This window comes from Lissotriton vulgaris, chromosome 5 (genome assembly GCF_964263255.1).
Source record: "Lissotriton vulgaris chromosome 5, aLisVul1.2, whole genome shotgun sequence".
Taxonomy (NCBI): domain Eukaryota; kingdom Metazoa; phylum Chordata; class Amphibia; order Caudata; family Salamandridae; genus Lissotriton; species Lissotriton vulgaris.
In genome coordinates this window covers 77,575,766-77,598,897 of record NC_141693.1, presented here as the reverse complement: position 1 = coordinate 77,598,897, position 23,132 = coordinate 77,575,766, and the positions used below count along the sequence as shown (strand labels likewise).

General features: G+C 49.3%; 1 protein-coding gene across 1 annotated transcript in view; it reads left to right on the top strand.

Annotated features, from left to right (window-relative positions):
• Positions 1–23,132, top strand: part of LOC147710239 (E3 ubiquitin-protein ligase TRIM39-like) — a 164,909-nt gene that overhangs the window by 70,320 nt on the left and 71,457 nt on the right. The window lies entirely within an intron of this gene.

Sequence of the window (23,132 nt, the reverse complement as noted above, 5' to 3'; positions counted from 1 at the left end):
GTTACACCCTCATGTTGGAAAAGTGCACGAGCTCTCGCTATTTTTTCAATGTTGACTGATTATGAAATGTTGATCAGGTTAAGTTTGGGTAACGTTCACACAGATTACCTTCAACTACTGCAATTTACATCCCGCTATATTTGTGAATTATGTCCTTATACAACAATGTTTTTTCCATTCACGACCTTTTGCGATAAGAGTCGCATGGAACCATGATATTTTGTCAGCACAATACTTAATAAACAAATTTTGCAGCAATGTTTTGGGAAAATGGTCTTCAGCCTCTTGCACGAGAGCTGCACTAATTTGCCTACATATAACCATCGACATATCATAGTGGCTTTCAATAGCTATGTTATTCTGCCAATTCCAATTATAGCCGCCAATACTCTGTATCCATATTGGATGAAGCTTAGAGGCTCTTGCAAGTAACTCTTCTATGCTGTCCTTACGGAGCTTTCATGTAGCTCCGCCCCAAACTCCGCGGAGTACACACTGCGGAGTTCGCGTTCAGGACTAAAGTCGTTGCCGGTACCGTTGCCTTAATTTGTAAGTACTTTGCAAGTTAACTGAGCCTTTAACTCTTCAACATACGAGTCCCGCTTTTAGGTAAACTATCCTCATTTTTCCGTAGATGTAAAACCTGACCTATGACACGAAACCGACTCGAGTTTGCCGACGCTGTACTTTGCCTTCCTGATTACACGGACAGGCGCCGCATCCACATAACCGCCGCTCTGAGCGTTTGAGCCTAGATGATTCGGTTTCCTTGTGAGTAAGACTGTGATTCCACTGAGATCGATTGTAATTTATAATCCTACGCTTGGTTGTAAAAAACATCCCTTGTTCACCAGGATGAAATACAATATCTTATCCTGTCGTGATTGGTATTTTGGAACCACACTTCGCACAATCTCTGCCCCATTATAGACGGTGGAATTGCGCACCTTAAATTGTGAGTACATATTTACCTGCTACCATTGCAATCAAATGGTCATTTATTGAATTTTTTATACCCACGTAATTGGTCATTATTATCCATTCTTTTTGATTAACCAAGGTACATCTAGCGTAGAAGCCGATTTTACATACACCACCCCCTGATGGTCTGAATCACATTGACCAATAGGTACTGTTTTAAATCATAAATTCTCCATGTAGCCCGGATTTGATGTAGTCATTCTGAATACGTGTTTTAATATTCAAGTTGTCTCGGTCTATAGGACCACTGACATGGTGTATTTTCAGTTTAACTGCTGTCATCCTCTTTGAAGTTAACTGTAGAATACTACAAGTAATTTCTTTCTAAATCTTACTGAATGTCTGTTCTCCTCTTTAGTTGAGTCGTCCACTCCATCAGACTGACCACGACGTCAAGCGTGGTTCCTCTGTTCATGTACTGAACCCTTTTGGGTCTTCAACCATGGTAAATCAGATATAATTAAAATCATTTGTGTCTAACTTGTAGATAGGATGATGTTCTTCATCCTCACTGTGAATTATAGTTAATCGATTCCTTATAAATTCTTTTATACAGAATGGCCCCACCTTCCTCCCCTTGTATGACGTCCTGATGAAGACCCCGTGAAAGGACTTCAATTGGCCTATAGATAGGGGTCGAAACGTCGACTGTTCTCTTCATTTTGTCTTTCCGGCACACCCCTTAATGCTCTAATTAATAATTAGATGTGACCGTTGAATTGTAACTTTTACATATGTTCCATAGTTTGTCGTCCTGAATTGGGACTTTTTGTATTTTGATCAATTTTTGATTGTCGTCAATTTGTATTGCTACCTCTTTATACTGTGTCATTACCCTTCTACACCTCCATGAGCACTACCCTTCCTTCCTTTCTTTTTCTCCCCCCTTGGGGCCTGCAATTTATATGATTTTTGTACTGAATTTGACAATCACGAAGTATTGGTCATTAAATAATATATGCCAATCTGATAATTGCTTTAATTTTTGCTTTAGTGATCTTTGAATAATTTCAGTGTATGTAACACACAATACACAATTCCTTCCTACGGGGACCCCCTTTTATATGTATCACAGTTTGTGATAGATGACCCAGCCCAGCCCGGAATTACAATCAGATATCAATGAAACCTCAATAAAACAGGGCACCTCCTTGTCATAAAACTGGCCATAAACAAGAAAATGGACAGGTGTATGTGTGTAGAAAACATGGTCTGTAGGTGGTGAATGGTTTATGGCATGTTATGTATTGATGCTATCTCATTCGGCCACTGGGCGAGGGGCTGCCCGAACAGGTTTGGCTGGAGGCAGTGGAGTCAGTTTGGCCAGGTCATGGGGAAGTCAGCTAAGGAGGACGTGTCCTTTCAGATCAAGCTCGGTCTTAATCAATTGACTATATGAGGGCAAGTCATAAGATGGATGCCGTTCACAAAATGGAGTCCGAGGGTTCGGAGCGGAAACCATGATTTAAGGGTGTTAGCATTGCTTAATCATGACGCAAATGCACAGGGATAATGTCCTAATCATTACCGGTCTGCCGATACCAAATTCGTCATGGTACGACGATATTTTGTGACACGAGTGTTGGACCTTAATACCGGTATTACAGCAGGGTCCAGAATTTCAGAACCACAGACACTGGAAACTTTCTTCTCTGAATAGGAAGTGATCAGCTTCCTTGGTACAGACAAGAAGGGATTCAGTTTTCCAATAACCGTGCAACATGACCACTTTGCTCCTCAGATCAGAGTCAGTCTCTAGGGTCGTGTGAAACAATAGACAGTTATTTTACTCAGTCAGTGGTTGTGCAGTTTACTTTCACTATATGTAGAGAATAGAGAGACGGGCGTTATCAATAAAGGGTAACATTTATTGAACAGTCTTTCTTCTCGTACAAGAGAAATGAATTGCCACAATTGCAAGACTTGTTATTATAAAAAGTATGTACAGTAAGATGAGTATTGCGAAATAATACTGTAAAAGCATTGATATGGTTTCTTAGCCATACAATGGTTTAAAATGAATAAAACATATATACATTAGGCTAACATACTCAACTGGTGCTTCTAACTACGCCTACCCCAGTGTACCTGACCTAAGCCTAATACTTGGGAGGGGAGTAAGTAAGTAGCTTTAAGTTAAGTTGGTTTTGCCAAGGTTTGCTTCAAGAATTCTCTCTAAGGCTTTAGTCAACACCATACCTCTGGAATAGAATGATGGAGGTCTGGTATCTCCTTCAGGGGGTCGATATCCCAGTCACTCGCAAGAGTGGCTTGGAAACGCCGGAGCTGGATTTCTCTGCAGGAGAAAAGACAGCGTCTCTCTCAGCGCGTCGAGGAAGAGGAGGGGCAGCGTCCGCGGGCAGCTTGCATCTGCTGGGCTCTTGCAGGGGACGGCTGTTCAGCTCCTAAGTTCACCACACCATCGTTCGCTAGTTAGCAGCGATAGCAGTAGCGATAGCAGCTATGATATCATCAGCATAACAGCAACTTCAGCAGCAGTGATGGCATTGAGGCAGCAACATCAGCAGCAACATCAGCGTTTGCTTAAGGCAACGTTGGTAATATTTATACCTGAAAGGTGCCTTGTTTGACGTAAGTTTTTGGACATAAGACGTCAATAAAGATGTCACTAGGAAGTGATCGTCTATCAGTGCTCTATTACTAATCAAAACACAGCAAGCGGGGATTTTCAGGTTGCTGAGTTTTTATCTTGTTGAAGAACTCGGAGTGTTAATCTAGGAATCTTAGATAGTAACTTCTGCTATGTCATTGCACTAATTGGTTGCAAAGGAAGTGGCAGAGAAAGCGATTCTGAAATGTGGCTCTGTTCGTGTGAGGCCAGAGACGAGTTTCTGAATATTGCACTTGAACGGTTATGCCAATATAGGGAATAAATGGATTTATAGCCGAATAGGGGCATAAGGTCACAGTATCGATCAGGGTCCTAGATTAGAACGCTACATAACACAGCAAGTATTCCATTATAACTGACATACAAGAAATATAAAATGAAGTCCTATACAAAAAACTAACTGGGCGTATCAAACCCCTCCTTCATATTTGGACATGTTACTACATCACCTAGTCGTAGGTTGCTTACACCATCTATATCAAGTACAGTGCATATTACATTGGTTTGTGTGTGAACAGTTCATAATTAAAAAAAAAAAACATTTATTTATTGATTTTCGTTAGTTATCATACAGTACAGACGTTAAAGTTGATGGTTACATATAAATGCAAAAAAAGAAATACATGTTCATCTTTCTGGTCTTGCACCTACTGCAGTTACAGAGTTACGGCGTGTGATGTTGATATTGTAATAACTCATAACATATCCTTCCTTTATCGACATATTCACATAGCACTTGAGACATTACCTAAACTTCTTGAAGGAGTCAGTTACAGCTTAGTGTACAGATCTTGCACCCTTCATAGACTGAAGTAGTAGAGAGTGGTATTTATAAGAGTGACGACAGAAAGGATTACATCGTGATTTCGAAGCCCTTCACTTCAAAGTATAGTTGAGTTTATTATGTAGGATGAGGAGGTATGGGGACATTGACAATGTCAAATTTTCCGTAACCGAGGGAGTGTCAGACGAAGCCTCCGCAGCTCTCATCAAGAGATACTGCTGGAGAAGATCACATATGTTTTTGGGCCGAGAAGTGCGTGGGAGTGTTTAAGCATATATAGTGAATTGTTCCTGGCAGTAGATTAGATCATCAAGCCATTCCTTACATTTGGGAGCTCGCCCCCTACCTCATCTACATGCTACTCTTGACTTGGCTAACAGCAATGATATAGTAATATATCATCAGTATAGCTTTAGTGTGATAGATGCCTTCATCGCTAGGGCCTTAAAGACCTTCGTCCAGTATTCCAACAATCGTGGACATTCCCATGCTAGGTGTAAAAACCCAGCTCCCGGACTATTGCATCTGTTGCAGTAATCTCTTTCCCTTAATTTAAACCGAAACAGTATGGACGAGGTGTAGTAGAAGCGCTGTAAGAACTTATAGTGAATGATGCGCAGTCTGCAGCTAGCGGAAATGTGTGCAGTTGGCAGGCAACAGTACTTCCACTGTTCGTCTGTTACTTCAATTCCCAGTTCTGTGTTCCAGTGTATGAAAGATGTGTTTGAGGACTCTGGTTGTTGTATGCAGATATTATGATAGAGTGTGGATACCAGGTGCCCCGGACTCGTAGCCCCCAGCATATGATGGAGCGGTGCCAAATTTGCAGGCTCCTGAGGGAATTCCGGGATGATGGAACATATTCCCTGACGCAGTCGAACATTATAAGAAGAGATTTAGGGGAGTGGGCTGTGTCCCATGGAAAAACTGATAAGAGGAGCAAAATGTACCATTGTGGAAAAGATTCCCCCCATTTAGTAACTTTCGTGCGCTCACATACTTTGCGAAAGACCTTCTCTTGGAGTAAGGGCCTAGGGGGGGTGATAGGACAGGGGCAACAATGATGAGTATTGTATCAGAGCTTCAAGGAGGCCTACTATGCCATGCATCTACCATACCCGTAATAGTAGTTGGTGCTATGTCTCGGCTGGGGGAGGGCGTGTATCATCCCAACTAGAGGGATAGGGTCAGCTAATCAGTGTTCCGCCGCCACCTGTGGCATGTATCTCGAGGGGTTGACCCAAAAGTAGGCATAATGAGCCTGCTTACATGTGAAGTACAGCTCAAAATCCAGAATGTCAAATCCTCCCTGCTCATAGGGTCTTGTGAGTATCGACCATTGTATCCGTGGTTGTTTGCCCCCTCCTTACCCCCTCAGAAGAGCCGTATTATTTCTGAGCGGAGTGTTTTGAGAAAATAACGTCCGGGGTTATAAGGTATATTCATGAAGAGGTATAAGAACTGTGGGAGCACTACCATTTTTATCAAAGATGCTCTGCCGGCTAGCGAGAGGGGCAAAGAGATCCACTGTGTGACATTGCTGGTGAGGCGGTCTCTGGCAGTTCTTCCCTGTCCCCGTAAATTTGGATCACTTGGTATCTTAAGTCTGTGTTGCACCACTCCAGCTGCTAATCTAGGGGAAATCCTGTGACTGCGGGCGTTAAGGGGAATATTTACGACTTCCCCCAGTTGATGTGGACTCCAGAAAGTTTTCCAAAAACTATGAATTCTGGTAGCAGAGGATTAATATTATTCTGAGGGTCTCTTATATAAAGTGTGAGATCATCTGCATAAAGGGAAATTAGGATTTGTCGCAGTTTGCATTGTAGTGCCTTCTCCTCATGGTATGGCGCAGGTGCATGCCAGGGGCTCGATCACGAGGGCAAATAGTAGGGGGGATAACGGGCAACCTTGCCTGGTGCCTCTCGAGATGGGGAGTGCTGCTACCAAGTGGCCATTTACAAGCACCTTAGCTGTGGGGTGCCGATACAATAACTGTATCCAGGACACGAAAAGAGGGGGAACAACCCATGCGTTGTAATATTCCTAGGAGGTAGTCCCACTCCACAGAATCGAATGCCTTAGGGGCATTTAAAAAACACTGCAGCCAGAGAAAGTTCTGGTGCTATGTTCTGAAGAGTGGAGAATAAAGTGAGGAGGTTGTGTTGTTGCAAGCAATCTGCTCCTATACAGAACTGTGCACAGAGAACCAGGACCTCAGTGAATTGTGGTGTACCAAAAACTCACCTTAGTACCTAGAAAACCCCAACCAGCTAGCATCTGTGTCACATTAGCTCTTCGTGCTGTAGCAAAGTAACCAATAATTAGACAACCTAGAACATGCGACTTAGGATATACTCAGGAATGGTGGGAAATGAAAACACTCTTTCGTTATACTCTCATACCAGTCCACAACAGGAGTAAATAGAGACACTGTAAAAGGTAAAATATTTATTTTAACGGCGTGCTCTCCGATGCAGTATCTTTGCTAACATAAGCAGACATACGATTAGAAATAATATGGTCAGCATTGTTACAACTCCATAAAACACAAAAGGAGAATTCATATTACAATGATGGTGAAAACAGGTCCTATAGAGCCTAGTTATATCACCCTCCCTTTCTAGGAACTATGTTTTATTAAAATATAGAAGGTCTCTTAGGCTTGCATAGGGGACCCCATACCTCCAAGATCAGCAGGAGTAAATCCCATCAGGATCTGCAGAAGCGCTCTGTCTTTCTGGAAACGGAAATCTTCCAAGTGTGTGAAATCATGGCTGTCGTGTAATAATAAAGGCACCAGAATTTCAGTTGAATTCTCAGCTGCCCTGTGTTGTGTCTAACTAAGTGAGCCGATCAGTTCGAACAACAGCAATCATGTTATGATAACCTTGGTGGCTCGGGCACTCATTGTGCAGACTAGGGTCACGTTGTAAGTCTAACGATGTTGAAAACAAGTGTGTCTAATGTGAAGACATTCGCACAGCTTAACTTACAAAAACAGCTATAGGCAGTGTTGTGTGCAAAAGCAGCAAAAGGTAAAATGGCGTTTAAACTTCTAATAAGCCATGCTAACATAGCAATGTGTGCAAACCAGGCCTCGGTAACACTACAGTGTGTGGTGGCTCAGCCGGGGACGAACCCTGACTGATCACGGAGCACAAGTTTTTCCATCAAGACGATTAATCGTTTAGCGATGACCTTGGCTAATATTTTCGTGTCGCAGTTTGAGTGACAGCGTCCTGTATGAATCGCAGGAGTTGGGGGATTTGCCTGGCTTCAGTAGGGATGTGATCAGTGCCTCTCATCGATGGAGGAAGTGTGCCACATTCTAAGGATTCTTGATATATCTCCTTCAGTATGGGGGCCATAACATCTATATATGTTTTATAAAATTCAGCGGGAAGGCCGTCCAAGCCCAGCACCTTGCCAGACTTCAGCTGCATTACCGCTTCGCGAATTTCTGACAGTTCAATAGGAGCACATAAAAACTCCCTCTGTGTGTCTCCTACCCATCCTAGTGCTTAATCCCAGAGGAAGCTGTCCAGCTCGAAATCATCGTGTCGCGATGAGGTATATAGTGTGGAGTAATGTGTGGTGAATGTTGCTAATATGTCCGATGTATCTCAGTGTACCTCTACCCCAGGCCCTATGATTTCTATGACATAGTTGGAAAAACGTGGTCGCTTTGTCATTTCTGCTATTGCTTTCCCCGGATGCTCGCCCTCCCCATATTTCCGGGCAACCCAGTATTTCCCCTGAAACTTTGACTCCCATGCGGCAGTGTCTACATACTCCGATAGTTTCTCACGAAAGTACATTTGCATCTGTCTCCCCTTTCCCCCCCCCCATCTGTGTCTCTAGAGTCCTAAGTTCTTTCTCAAGTTTCTTCAATGTACCCTATATATCTGAGTACTCCAAAGCTTTTTGAGATGCAGAACCCTCTAATCGTAACTTTGAAGTCTTCCCAAATGATTTCCACCCTGTCCACAGAACCCCTATTCCTCTGAAAGAAGTCTTTGATTTCCACTTTCAACTCGCCACGAAACACTGCATCTAATAATGCTGTTTGCAGCTGCCTACAACTACATATGGGCAAATCGTTACCTGGTGATGTAATTGTGAGCTTCACAGGTGAATGATCGGAAAAAGTCCTAGCCATATTTGTGACGTCTTTTATAGATGGTCCTAGGCCCCTCGAAATTATGCAGTAATCTGTTTGAGCCCAAGTTGCAGCCCATGACGTTCAGTGTGTACCTTCTCGAGTAGTGGGGTGAATACGGCGCCAGGTATCAATTAAGCTCCCTTTCTCTAAAATCCCCTGAAGAGTTGCCTGAGCTTTAGTATAATGATGTGGTGCTGTATTAGATCTGTCTGATGCCTAATTAAGCGCTACGTTAAAATCCCCCTCCCCTGATTATATGGATGGAGCCTATGTCCTCGATTTTTCCCTCATAAGTTGGTAAAGAAGTCGGGAGCGTCAACATTCGGGCCGTAGCAACACACTAGTGTAACCGAATCTGAGCCCAACCGTCCCCACGTAAGTATGTATCTCCATTTACTAGCAAATGTGGTGTGCTGTTGTGGATTGATGTGGGTTTCCTGTAGCATAGCTATATTTATCTGGTGACAATCCAAGTATGCTAAGAGAAGTGTGGCTCAGGGGTTAGAGGCGGCAGACCCGGAAGCTAGGATCGGCCCTGGACCAGGGTTCAATTCCCCGCCTCGGCGGGTCTTGGGCTAAAAAAAAAAAAAATTCCACGGACTCTGTTGGACAGGCCACATGAAGGGCCGCTCTCCCCCGGCCCAACCCGGTCCGAGCCCGGTCACACAGGTACCACACACCACCATTGCACGTCCTCCGTCCCCTCAGGGACCCCTGTCTTCAAGCATATCGACCTCGTGGACCCGATCCACTGCTGGCCCGCGCGCCCATCCTGGGCGCCATCTTGGACACTCCACCACGAGGCCGCCTGGCCCCCGATCGACCTCAACCCTGGGCCTGGCCAGGCCTCAGACATCCCGGCACCACCATCCACCCAGGAGGTGAGCGGGCTACTTGGCAAGTCAATGGGAGAAAGAGGTGTCGATGGCTCTCCCCGCCAAGTGCCGCTCGCCCATCGCCTCCCCGGGCGCTGGCCCCACCCCCCTGCTGGGTGTCTGGACGCCCCCATCCCGGACCTCCCGACCTCCGAGTGCGAGGGTCCGGACATCAAAGAACACCAGCCCTATAACTGGGGCAGCTCCAGAGCAGGAAGGGAGTTGTATCTTGGAGTCGAGAGACGTAAAGAAGAACTCATCCTTGACGGACTACTGGCGCTGCCGTAGCTCTGCCTTGTGCACCATCGCTCTGCCTGCTGGTGCTGCCGCAACCTTCGTAACCTTCGTAAGCCTTCATCGTCGTCGGGACCTGCTGGCGTGGCCGCGGACCGTTTGCAACCATCATCTTCTTCGGGACCTGCTGGCTCCGCCGCGGACCGTCGTTCCTTCGTCCATCTCGGGACCTGCTGGCTCCGCCGCGGCCCGATCATCTAGAACGCCGAGCTCGAGGATTGAGAGCTATTTCCATCTTTTGGTAACCAAGACTGTCCCGCTACCCTTTCCCCCAAACCAGAGACCAGAATCGAGGGGACCCCTGAGTCCAGACCTCCTTGTACCATTTTATCGTACTTAAAGAATCGCCTATAAAATCTCGTTGAACCTTACCCTTGTGTGGTGTCCGTCTGTGGGGGGGAAGTTACTTGTCTGTACGGTCACTGGAGTCGGCTCTCCCTGGAGACCGCTCCCCTTATCCTCGGCCGACCCTCCCGGTCCGTCTAACATTGGTGGCAGCGGTGGGATCCGAATCACCGCATAATCGTACAGACAGTAGCTCACCCCACGACGAAATCAAGATGACAACTAAAGAAAGCGGATCCACCGAGAAATTCCAGATGGAGAAATTGGACGAGTACAACCATCGTGAACTAAAACAATTCTGCATCGAACTAGGTATCGCTACCACCGGACTAAGTACCAAAGACGATTTCAAGCATGCCCTAGAGTCTTGGGCAGAGACCGGGGTCGCCGGAACCCCCGATCGAAGCATCGCAGCAAAAACCACCGTGGCTCCTGAAGAGCAAAGAACGGGTCTCTCGCAAGACGAGATCCAGGAACGAGAAAAAACCCGACTACACGAGCTAGAAATGGCTCGGCTCAAAATGGACGTTGAACTTAAATTGGCCGAACAGAAAATAAACTTAGAGCACCTGCGTCTCCGAGAAGAAAGAGAGGAGAAACAGAGACAAAGGGAGCTCGAGGAAAAGAAACTGACATATGAACACGAGCGACGATTAGCTGAGATTGATTTGCGCAAGCAGAATAAAGAAATAGGGGCGTTCGAGCAACCCCACACCCCAGGGACAACGGAGAAAAAGGTACACATCCCCAAGGATGTCGTTCGAGAATACTTCCGAGAGGACGACATCCAGCAATGGTTTAAAGCCTACGAAATCGCTATGACTGCACACCGGATCGATAGAAACGACTGGGGAGCCGGCCTATGGGGGAGATTCCTCAATGAGGGCCGCGACACCCTGCTACAGCTTCCGGACCACCAGATGACCTCCTATGACCATATGAAAGCTGCCCTCCTCACCCGCTATGGCCTCACACCCGAAATGTACCGTCAGAGGTTCCGAGACTGCACCCGCATCCCGGGTACACCTTGGGTGGACTATGTAACCTATTTTAGCCGAGCCTTCGAGGGCTGGATCAAAGGAAGCAAGGTTACAACCTACGAACAACTGTTCAATCTCATGGTATGGGAGCACCTATCGAACAATTGCTTTATTGAACTCCGCCAGCACCTCCTCGACAGCAAGTTAACCGATCCCCGGCAGCTCTCAGCCGAAGCTGACCGATGGGAAATCACCAGAGTGGGCCGGAATGGGTCCTACGAACAGAACCGGAACAACAATGGTCAGCACCGTCCCCGAGGAGGAGGAGGAGGAGGCCAAGGACGCGGAAGAGACAACGCTCCGGTCGCCCCCGCGGTCAGCACCACCCCCCCGGCCAACCGGGGCAGCGCCCCGGCGCGACCGGGATACCGAGCAAATGTCACGTGCCATCGATGCCAACGAGTCGGCCACTATGCCAACGATCCAAATTGCCCACAGTACCAGAGCTCAAGACCCCGCCAGGTGGCTGCTGCTGCCCTGGGGGAAGAACAGATCTCCGAGGAGCAAGAAGAATATGAGCAAGAGCATCAGGAATGGGAGCCAGCCGCCATGGCTCTAGCCTGCTTAGGGGGGAAAGACATGGTCCCGCGGGTCCCCCTACCCGCTAACACCCAGAAGTACAGCCAATGGGTGAGCATCAATGGACGCCGGGCTGAAGCCCTTCGTGACACTGGGGCCAGTGTAACAGCCGTCCGCTGTCACCTGGTGACCCCGGAACAGTATCTACCGAACATTCTCTGCCCTGTACGTTCAGCCGATAACTCGGAAAGTCTGTGTCGGATGGCCTGCGTCCCTTTCGAATGGGGGGGGGTCTCCGGCATGTTGAAAGTCACGGTCCGAGACGATGCCCCCGTAGACTGCCTCCTGGGGAATGACCTTGAAAGCTCCCCGTGGGCCGCCGTAGAACGAAGAGAACACCTGGGGATGTTAGGCGTCCCGGACTGGGCGTGCGTCACCACCCGGTCCATGGCCGCCCGTGCCAGCCCCCGCCCAGAGGAACCCGAATGGCCGGTGCCACCGCCTCCGGTCGCCCCAGCTGAAACCACCGACCGTGACGTCCCCCCAGAACAAGCTCAACCTCCAGACCTCACTAACCTCGACCAGTGGCCTCGAGGGGGGGCCCACGCAAGAACAATTTCGCCAAGAACAGAAAACCTGTCCCTCCCTCGAGGGACTCCGCCAGCAAGCGCTTGCCCAAGGCGCAGGGGATACCTCCGGCACTCACTGGGTCTACTGGGACAATGACCTGCTGTACAGTGAGCAAAGAATCGCGGAGCTGGGGGCCAGCCGGGTACTGGTGGTGCCCCTCCGTTTTAGAGACTTTCTGCTAAACCTGGCCCACGATGTCCCCCTGGCGGGACACCTGGGCCAAGATAAAACCTACAGTCGTCTGGTGACCCACTTCTTCTGGCCCAAAATGAGGAACGATGTACACCAGCATTGCCGATCTTGCCCCACGTGCCAAGCAAGTGGAAAGAGCGGCCGCAAACTAAAAGCCCCCCTGCAACCTTTTCCCGTGGTCACCACCCCGTTCGAGAGGGTCGGGATCGACATCGTGGGGCCCCTGGACCCGCGCACAAAACAAGGTCATCGGTTCATCCTGGTGCTAGTGGACCACGCCACCCGCTACCCCGAGGCTGTTCCCCTGCGAACTGTGACAGCCCCGGTAGTCGGCCGGGCTCTAATGGGGATCTTCTCCCGTGTGGGCTTCCCCCGAGAAGTCGTCAGTGACAGAGGCACGAACTTTATTTCTAAATATATGAAGTCCCTCTGGCAACAGTGCGGGGTTACCTACCGATTCACGACCCCCTATCACCCTCAAGGAAACGGACTCGTTGAGCGGTTCAACCGCACGCTCAAAGGGATGATCGGGGGGTTGGAAGAATCCCTCCGTCGCCAGTGGGATGTACTGCTACCGTGCCTCCTCTTCGCATATCGAGAGGTTCCCCAGAAGTCCCTGGGCTTCAGCCCGTTTGAACTGCTATATGGACATCCAGTGCGGGGACCGCTCAGCCTAGTCAAAGAGGGCTGGGAGATGCCCCCTCTAAAGAACCCACCAGATGTCTTCCGGTACCTCCTAACACTCCGCAACCAGACCCGGCGGTTCAGAGAGCTGGCAAAAGCCAACCTAGAGGCCAGTCAAGAGGACATGAAAAAGTGGTATGACCGGAATGCCTCCTCCATCGAATTTGAACCTGGGCAACAAGTATGGGTGATGTCCCCCACCGAACCCTGCGCCCTGCAAGACAAGTGGACGGGGCCCTTCAAAGTAGTCGAGCACAAGGGTCCTGCCACCTATCTCATCGACATGGAATCTTCCCGGAACCCCCTCCGGGTCCTCCACGCTAACAGACTGAAACCCCACTTTGTGCGCTCCGAACTCGGCCTCCTGATGGCCACCGACAATGGGGTTGAAGAGGACTCCGAGCCCCTCCCTGACCTCCTACGGACTCAGGAGAAAGACGGCTCCGTGGATGGGGTCCGACTCTCGGAGGCCCTCACCCGAGAGCAACACCAGGAGTGTCGAGTCCTCCTGTCACAGTTCGCCAACCTGTTCTCCCTCACCCCAGGGGTCACTTCCTGGTGTGTGCACGATGTGGACACGGGGGACAGCCCCCCTATCCACCACCGGGCCTACCGCGTGCCAGATCGGGTACGGGCCTGCATCCAGGAAGAGGTAGCCAAAATGCTCACACTCGGGGTCATCGAGCCCTCAGACAGCCCCTGGGCCAGTCCTGTAGTACTGGTCCCCAAAGCGGCCGCCCCTGGCACCCCACCGGAACTCCGGTTCTGCGTCGACTACCGGGGCTTGAATGCGGTCACCAGAACAGACGCACATCCCATCCCCCGGGCGGATGAACTAATCGACCGCATGGGAGCTGCCCGCTACCTCAGCATTTTCGACCTGACGGCGGGCTACTGGCAAATCGGCCTCACACCCCGGGCCCAAGAACGTTCTGCCTTTTCCACCCCCGATGGGCATTACCATTTCAAGGTCATGCCCTTCGGCATGAAAAATGCCCCAGCAACATTTCAGCGGCTCGTCAATCAGGTCCTGGCGGGGCTCGAAGGGTTCAGTGCCGCCTACCTAGACGACATCGCTGTATACAGCCACCATTGGTCCGAGCACCTCCACCACCTCCGAGCAGTACTACAAGCCCTCCAGCGAGCTGGCCTCACGATCAAGGCCAGCAAATGTCAAATTGGGCAAGGATCTGTGACCTACCTCGGGCACCAGGTGGGAAGCGGCCTGGTGGCCCCTCTGCAGCTCAAAATTGCCGCCATCCAGTCCTGGCAGCCACCCATCACCCAGACCGAGGTACGAGCCTTCCTGGGCCTCACGGGCTATTACCGAAGGTTCGTGAAGGACTATGGTACTATCGTGGGGCCCCTCACAGAACTCACGTCAAAAAATCAACCCAAAAAAGTCAACTGGACCCCGGAGTGCCAAACAGCATTCGAACAATTGAAAGCCGCCATGTGTACCGCCCCGGTGCTCCAGGCCCCCGACTACAACCGGGAGTTCGTCGTCCAGACGGATGCCTCCGACCATGGCATTGGGGCAGTCCTGTCTCAAGTGAACACCGAAGGCCTTGATCAGCCAGTGGCCTTCATCAGCAGGCGCCTCCTACCACGGGAACAACGCTGGAGCACCATAGAGAGGGAGGCCTTCGCTGTGGTATGGGCCCTCAAGAAGCTCCGGCCCTACCTCTTTGGCACACACTTTCGGGTGCAGACCGATCACCGACCCCTGCAGTGGCTGATGCAGATGCGGGGGGAAAACCCGAAGTTACTACGTTGGTCCATCTCCCTACAAGGGATGGACTTCACAGTTGAACACCGACCTGGGCCGGATCACGCCAACGCAGATGGCCTGTCCCGGTTCTTCCGCCTCGACGAGGAGAGTCCCCAAGAGGATGGGTAACTCTCCCCGCCTTCAGCTGGGGGGGACGCATGTTGGACAGGCCACATGAAGGGCCGCTCTCCCCCGGCCCAACCCGGTCCGAGCCCGGTCACACAGGTACCACACACCACCATTGCACGTCCTCCGTCCCCTCAGGGACCCCTGTCTTCAAGCATATCGACCTCGTGGACCCGATCCACTGCTGGCCCGCGCGCCCATCCTGGGCGCCATCTTGGACACTCCACCACGAGGCCGCCTGGCCCCCGATCGACCTCAACCCTGGGCCTGGCCAGGCCTCAGACATCCCGGCACCACCATCCACCCAGGAGGTGAGCGGGCTACTTGGCAAGTCAATGGGAGAAAGAGGTGTCGATGGCTCTCCCCGCCAAGTGCCGCTCGCCCATCGCCTCCCCGGGCGCTGGCCCCACCCCCCTGCTGGGTGTCTGGACGCCCCCATCCCGGACCTCCCGACCTCCGAGTGCGAGGGTCCGGACATCAAAGAACACCAGCCCTATAACTGGGGCAGCTCCAGAGCAGGAAGGGAGTTGTATCTTGGAGTCGAGAGACGTAAAGAAGAACTCATCCTTGACGGACTACTGGCGCTGCCGTAGCTCTGCCTTGTGCACCATCGCTCTGCCTGCTGGTGCTGCCGCAACCTTCGTAACCTTCGTAAGCCTTCATCGTCGTCGGGACCTGCTGGCGTGGCCGCGGACCGTTTGCAACCATCATCTTCTTCGGGACCTGCTGGCTCCGCCGCGGACCGTCGTTCCTTCGTCCATCTCGGGACCTGCTGGCTCCGCCGCGGCCCGATCATCTAGAACGCCGAGCTCGAGGATTGAGAGCTATTTCCATCTTTTGGTAACCAAGACTGTCCCGCTACCCTTTCCCCCAAACCAGAGACCAGAATCGAGGGGACCCCTGAGTCCAGACCTCCTTGTACCATTTTATCGTACTTAAAGAATCGCCTATAAAATCTCGTTGAACCTTACCCTTGTGTGGTGTCCGTCTGTGGGGGGGAAGTTACTTGTCTGTACGGTCACTGGAGTCGGCTCTCCCTGGAGACCGCTCCCCTTATCCTCGGCCGACCCTCCCGGTCCGTCTAACAGACTCGATAATTCTCGCTCCGGTGCCTTCTCGACTCACGGGTTCACACTCTGCGACTCTGGGCAATAGCTTGCTTAATCTCCACAACGGCCCCTCGCGGCGGGATGCCTGGCTTTCACCTTGAGTATACCCTGCCGGGGTTATCTCACAGGGGAATACCAGGACGGGTTCCCTAAGCAAGCGCCGGGAAACCCACTGCGGGTAGCTGTGCGCTATATAAGCTCAAATACAAGATCTGTCTGCGCTTTCTTGGGTTCCCCAGCCCATGGACATTCCATGACCATATCCTCAGATGTTTAATCGGTGATTCAGCCGTACTCCCCGTGTGTGTCGTGACAGTCCTTTTCCATGTAGGTGCATATCACATTAAGAGCATGAATATTTTCAAAATTCTGTCTGTTTTGCTGTATATTATTCTGAATGACCATCTTCATAACAAACCCCCCAACCTCCCCCCCCACCCACTGAAGCATCCCAATCATGCCAGAGATTCCTGCCCCTCCCTTCACCCGTAAATTCCAACCACAATAACTGGTTGAACACAACTAATCAAGTTTATTCAACTTATAGTAAACTGCAATGAGGATACCCCGTAAGTGGAACTTAGCTAGGTGGCACACAGGTAACCATCACTCTGTCGGGGTATCGAGATATTTCTGTCTACTCCCTCCAGGATATGAGGGTGCCTGGTGGTGATTGTCCCTTTTTACCCGTCCTATGGCTAGTTTTGTTGAAATTTTCACTTGTCTCACAGCAGGGGTCAGTCAGTCCAGATCTGGTGAGCCTGGCCTCGGCGTGTCGTCTGGAGTATGTGAAGCTGCTTTCTGTAGTTTAAGGTGTTTCAGAAACTCTTCGGCTTGTTGGGGTTTCGTATAAAAAGTTTGTTTGCCTTGATAAGTGATCCGAAGGCGGGCTGGGTACATCAGAGCATAATCTATTTAAGCTTGTCGTAATTTCTGCTTCACGGGTAGGAATTACGCCGCTCTTCTTGCACTAATGCTGTGAAATTGGGATATATTGTGAATGGCACTCCCTCAAAGTTCAGCTGTTTCTTCTCCCTTGCCACACGGAGGGTGACATCTCTGTCCCTGTAATTGAGGAGACGTGCAATTATGGGACTTGGCATGCTTCCAGGAGAGGGTCTCTGGCCTAATGTGCGGTGTGCTCGTTCGACTATGAAGTAGGGGAGAGGGATTCCGCCCCACCACTGCCAGTAGTAGTTTTTCTATGTAGACCTCCATTTTGCCTGTATTTGTGCTTTCTGGTATTCCTAGGACTCTAATGTTGTTCTTGCGACTTCTTGCTTCAATGTCCTCGTTCTTTGCAGCTATTATTTTCAGTAGCTTGTCCATTTGCGTTACAGTGCCTTTTACGTGAGAAGTCTCATCCTCTGCATCCAATATGCGGCGCTCCGTTTCCTTTATGCGCTCTTCGTGGCCATCTATTTTGTGGACAATAGTGTCCGTGCGCGTAGTCATGGCATCCACTTTGTCAGCGATGGTAGCGAGGGCTTGTCTAACCTCAAGGAGGATTGCTTTCATGTCCTCTCCCTGCGATGAATGGGGTTCTTGCAGTTTCACTTCAGCGCTATTTTCTTCTTCAGACTGGTGTAGGCGGGTACTTTTTTTACTTTTGAAGTTGTGGCTGCTTTGCGTCAGGTTTTCCCATTATTGAGATCCGCCTGTGTATGCTATTTGTCGCCTTGATGGGGAGTATTTAAGCGCTTTTCACTGTGAGACAGTCTGGGAATCAGCTAGTCCTCTGTGCTGATCCTCACCTAAACGTGTCTATAGCGGTGTAAATCCGAGACAGTTCTTGGGCCCCCAAATAACACTGCACTTTCAGTCCCCAATGTCACCTACAGAGTGCTGCCTACGTCTTCTTGTATTGGTGCCCAGGGATTCATTCTCGATTTTAAATAGGCGAAATCTCACGCTCTGCCATGCTCCTGTAGTATGATTACACGCCTCACTTTTCATGCTCTGCCTCTTGGGGTCTGCTAGTTTAAATAGATCTGAGTGTTTATCGTTGCAGTCGCCTCAGTCACTTGTCACCGCACAACAAGGCTCCACTCCTAACTGCTTGCTCATGCCTTCTGCCCGCGTACAGTATATAATATTGGAGCAAGTTTTCAGGCCTTACTTTGAGGGCAGCGCCGCTTATGGCCGATTCCCCCACCCGCGCGGTGCGCGTTTGTAATTACGGGGCTACTGCACGAGAGCTAAACGATGTAGCTGCCTTTTGGGGTGAAGTAGCTGCCTCCCAACGCCTCAGCAGACTTTACAACGGCCCCTCGCGGTGGGATGCCTGGCTTTCACCTTGTGGATACCCTGCCAGGGTTATCTCACAGGGGAATACCAGGACGGGTTCCCTAAGCAAGCGCTGAGATGCCCCAGGGTAAGTCGTGCGCTATATAAGTTTCATTCATTTCATTTAATTTCACTATGCGTTATGTAGCGTTGCGGCTATTTGGCACTTACCACACCTATGTGTTCGCTTCCTCCGGAGGACGGGGGCCTGCACACCACGTGAGAACCACGGCTCGGTCGTAGCGGTCCGTGCCGCACACCAATCCCGAGCCGCTCTGGGGTTTCACATCGGCAAAGTCAGAAGCTGGCGTTCCCTGCTCGGATTATCGGCAGAATAACACCGGCTGGTCCTCGATGCTTGGACAACTCAGGTCAGCAGTTTGCGTGCTGTTGTGACCATCTGGGCAGGATCTGTTACAGGATTTCGGCACCAGGCTGTAGAAGCCTCACTTCAGGCCGGCCATTCCGCTAGTGCGCCCCCCCCATCCCCCACAGTTAGTAAATTAAATGAGCAGAACCCACAGATCTCAAGGGATTTAAGGCCTTAATAGATAATATTTGTTGCATTATAAACGACTAAGGAACGTAGCAGTTATGCGATTTTCTTTAAATGTCCAGTTCAGTTCAGGTGCTTCCTCATTCCGGCTCCCCTGCCTCTTTTTCGATCAGATATTGCTGGTATAATCCCCAAAAGCCCTTGGGGCGACACTGTGGTGAAAGTAGCTCACTATATGTGTCAGATTGTCTGTTACAGTAAAGCATTTCATTCCATGATGAGATATTGAACCCTTCACCCAACACATAGTAGCGCATGCTTGGCTAGCAACAATCCCATCGCTACCGGGTTCCTACAACCAGCCATTATCTCCCTGTCATAACCCGACAGTGCGACCAGTGGGTTGGCCACAAAGTACTGTCCAGTGTTTACGCTCAGTACCACAAAGACCTTCTCCCAAAATGCCAAGACACTAGGACACAGCCATGCCACAAGGAAGAACCCAGCATCTTACTCCCTACACCTGTCACATTTTGCAGTGTCTCAACTCGTATAGATGGAATCTGTTAGGAATGTAGTACACCCTGATAATATATTTAAAATGTATTAAACTAAGTCTGCCATTCAGTGACACTGGCCTTGTCGCCTCGCAGCAGTATGACCAGCACTTATTGTCTAGTAGCATGTTACGGTCCCTCTGCTTTCTTGTCTGGCCCTAAGTTGTTGTGCTTTCCGCGCAAATAAGTTGTGTCAGCGCAGGGAATGTAATGGGTTCCTGCATGTCATCTCCAAGTAATTCCTGCCATGCATGTTGGGCCCTGAGATATTGAAACCGATCCAATGGTGAAAGTCCCGGTGTTCCCTCGGTCAGGTCCCCAACTACGCGTTGCCCCATCTTAAAACAAGCATTGGCAAAGCCAATAGGTCTTGCCTTTTGGACCTGTTGCCTTTGACAATTGCATTTGACAGGACTGTACAGCATCAGGAGACCCACTCGGCAGCATCTTTGAAATGAAAAAAGGCACTGACAAAGATACTAGTTTTAGCATATGCAAGACCTATTGGCTTTGCCAATATTTGCTGTAAAAATTGAGCCTGACCCTTATAGTATTGCCCTAGAATGGTGAAAATACTGCTGGACCTGCCATATTTAAAGCAATGTCTTGTAGTTTGCGTGCCGAATAGGCAACAGATGAATTTACCCACTGAGTTATCCTACAGCTGCACTCCCTTTAGAAAATAAATACACGTGTGCTTCTTAGCTGATCAGTCCGGGCTTGGCTGTGTTCTACAGTGACCCAAGTGTGACTCATAAAAAGCATGTGACCCGTCGCTGCCACCAGTAGTTGTTTCTTGTCAACAAGTAAACACAACCCTCTCTAGGAACATGAACACGGTCATCAATAGAATGGGCAGTGTTGCATGCTTATGGTATCTGCCAAGAAGCATCTCCAAATGCTGATTCCACACTCCAGAAAGATTGCTAGTGAGCAGATGTCTGAGGAACCAGCTACGAGCGAAAGACACACTGAAATAAAAGCATCTAATAAATATTACCACAATCCTAATTTTGTTAAAAGAAGGAATGGTTTGAAATGAAAAAATCTACAAAAACAAGAACTTAGTAGGTGTTATTTTTCAGACTAGGATACAGTAAATGATGACAAGTTGAAGTCGTGATTTAGTGCCCCAAGCTTGGAAACAAGCTGCAGACGTACCAAGCCTCTGCCCCTACCCAACTTGGAATGTAACCAATCAGAGACCAAATGGGGATTCACCCTATCCAGAGGGACATGCGGGCCACATTCCTGCGAATTAACAACCTGAATAATAAAAGCAGCCATATTGACTCAACACAGTGTCGGGTAAGCAGCGTACACCAGAACAGGAGGTCCGTGCCTTGGCACCAAGTGCCTGGGCACACCTGGCACCTCTGAAATAGCACTGGAGAGGCATTCATGGTCTGTCCGCGCCCTGGCATCGCCCACCCGGTATAATTAATGTGCACGAGGGATGCCCCGGAAATCTGACGCAGTTACAAGTTGTGTGTGGTCTATGCCACTGGGATTCACTGCTCCACGAGAGGGCACCATCTGCCGAAGGAGGTGCATGTTGTTATAACACAGTTGTGCCAGCACTGTGAACACGCATCTGCGACACCTTTGTAGCGCTACCCACTCTCTTGGAAATATGCACTGTTAGGATCTTCAACATGACGCATTTTCGGGTGCCCACAGCTGGGTATCGAGATGCAGGCCGAGTGAGGCTTAAAAACATCAAACAGCCCTGACTCGGTGAACGTGTCTGTGCTGAGATTGGAGTGGAGCAGATTCCCAGGGGCCAGACAGTTCTAAACACTAATGACAACAAATCGCGGGACTTCAAAGGCCAGTGCGGATTTAAAGCGGTGATGGGGGAGGGGGTCATTTGTGGATGGAGCAAGCATAGACCGGAGGGAGGAGGTGGCGAAAAGGTTTTAAACACGCACACATGCTATCTTGGCCTTTTCCAAAGTAAATAAATATTTCAATATAAATTAGAAGTACAATATCTTTTTAGTCTGGAAAACATTAAACCGCTCACTCTGAAAGTGTCTGCACAGAGACTCTGAACAGATCACGGGGGCATGTAAGTTCAAAACACTGATGACAATGAATTCCAGGACATCAAAGGCCAAAGGGGGTTTAAAGCAGTGATGGGGAGGGAATGATTTATGGATGGAGCAAGCGTTGTCGAGAGGGTGAAGGTCGAGTAAAAGCTTTTAAACGTGCACACTCGCTAGCTTGCCCTTTTCCTATGTAAATAAATATTCAAATATAAAGGAGAAGCATAATGTCTTTTAGCTGCTACAAAAACTAAAGAGAAAACACGCTGCTGTTCAAATGCCAACTAAGCACGAGGAACAAAAATAAAAATAAATGAAGCTTGCATAAACACAAGCCGGAAAATAATTTCCCCCAAAAACGAACACATGAGCTACAAAGTGCAGCAATATCAGTAATTAGGCCGTGCTACGTGGGAGGAAACCAAGCACAACAAGCAAAAGTGAAAGCACGCCGCGTTGTGTGTAACCTGACCCACCAGGAATGCAGCTGCCACCACGCGCGCCGCAGCTCCCTCCCGAGAGCAAAACCCTGTGGGAGTGACACATTGGGAAGAAGGTGGGACATGCACCCGCCTTTGGCCATTTGTGTGCTTTCATTATTGAAAGACACACACAAAGGCCATACGAATGTGTGGGAGGAGTAAGACCCACACGGAGAAGTTTTGAGTGCTCACAAGAAGCCTCCCATTGGGCAGCGCATGCGCGCTGTGCTAGGCTTGACCTAAAAAGTTGCCCAGTGTGAGTATGCCTACGTGCGTCCAGAAAATTTATCCTGTCAGGGTTGCAATACATTGTAAACCGTACATCATATATATTCTCATCCAGATAGTTCACATATTGATTCAAACTATCTCTGGTACCAGTCCAAATAATCAAGACCTCATCGATGAAGCGCCCTCAGAAATATATGTAATCTATCCAACTCCTTCAGACTGGGCCCAGGCATGCACCCTCTCAAGCCAACCCATAAAAAGGATGGCATCTTCGTGGTAAACCTGGATCCAATCGCAGTTCCCTCAATCTGGTGATACCAATCTCTGTCAAACAGGAAATATTCGTCACAATAAGTTTGCCATCTGCGCGAGCATTTTAGAGCGCTCCACTAAACTAGCACTCCTACTGGACAAAAAAAATCACCAAGAGATCGCAGGCCAAACTCTTTATGTATACAGGTGTAAAATCTCACCACGTTTAAGGACACAAACATCATGCTAGAGTCCCAGGTCACATCCTTCTGTTTGTTAAGCACATCCATAGTATACCAGACAGTAAATTTACTCCGACATATGTTTGGTAAGACTTCCTAGACTCGAAATATTCGGCCTTCCTGGAAGAGAGCTCCTTCATTCACACTCACTCACATTCACTCTACCTCTTACTCACTTGTACTTTGACTCATGTGCACTCATTCTTACTGTCACTCATTCTGACTCACTCGTACTCACTAATACTCCATCTCATTTATTCTCACTCACTACCTTTTACTGGCTCTTACTCACTACCTGCCACTCACTCACCTACAAGCACTCACACGACACACATTTAAAAAAAACTTTTTTACTCCCAACATCTGCCATTGAAGTTCTTGTTCTATATCC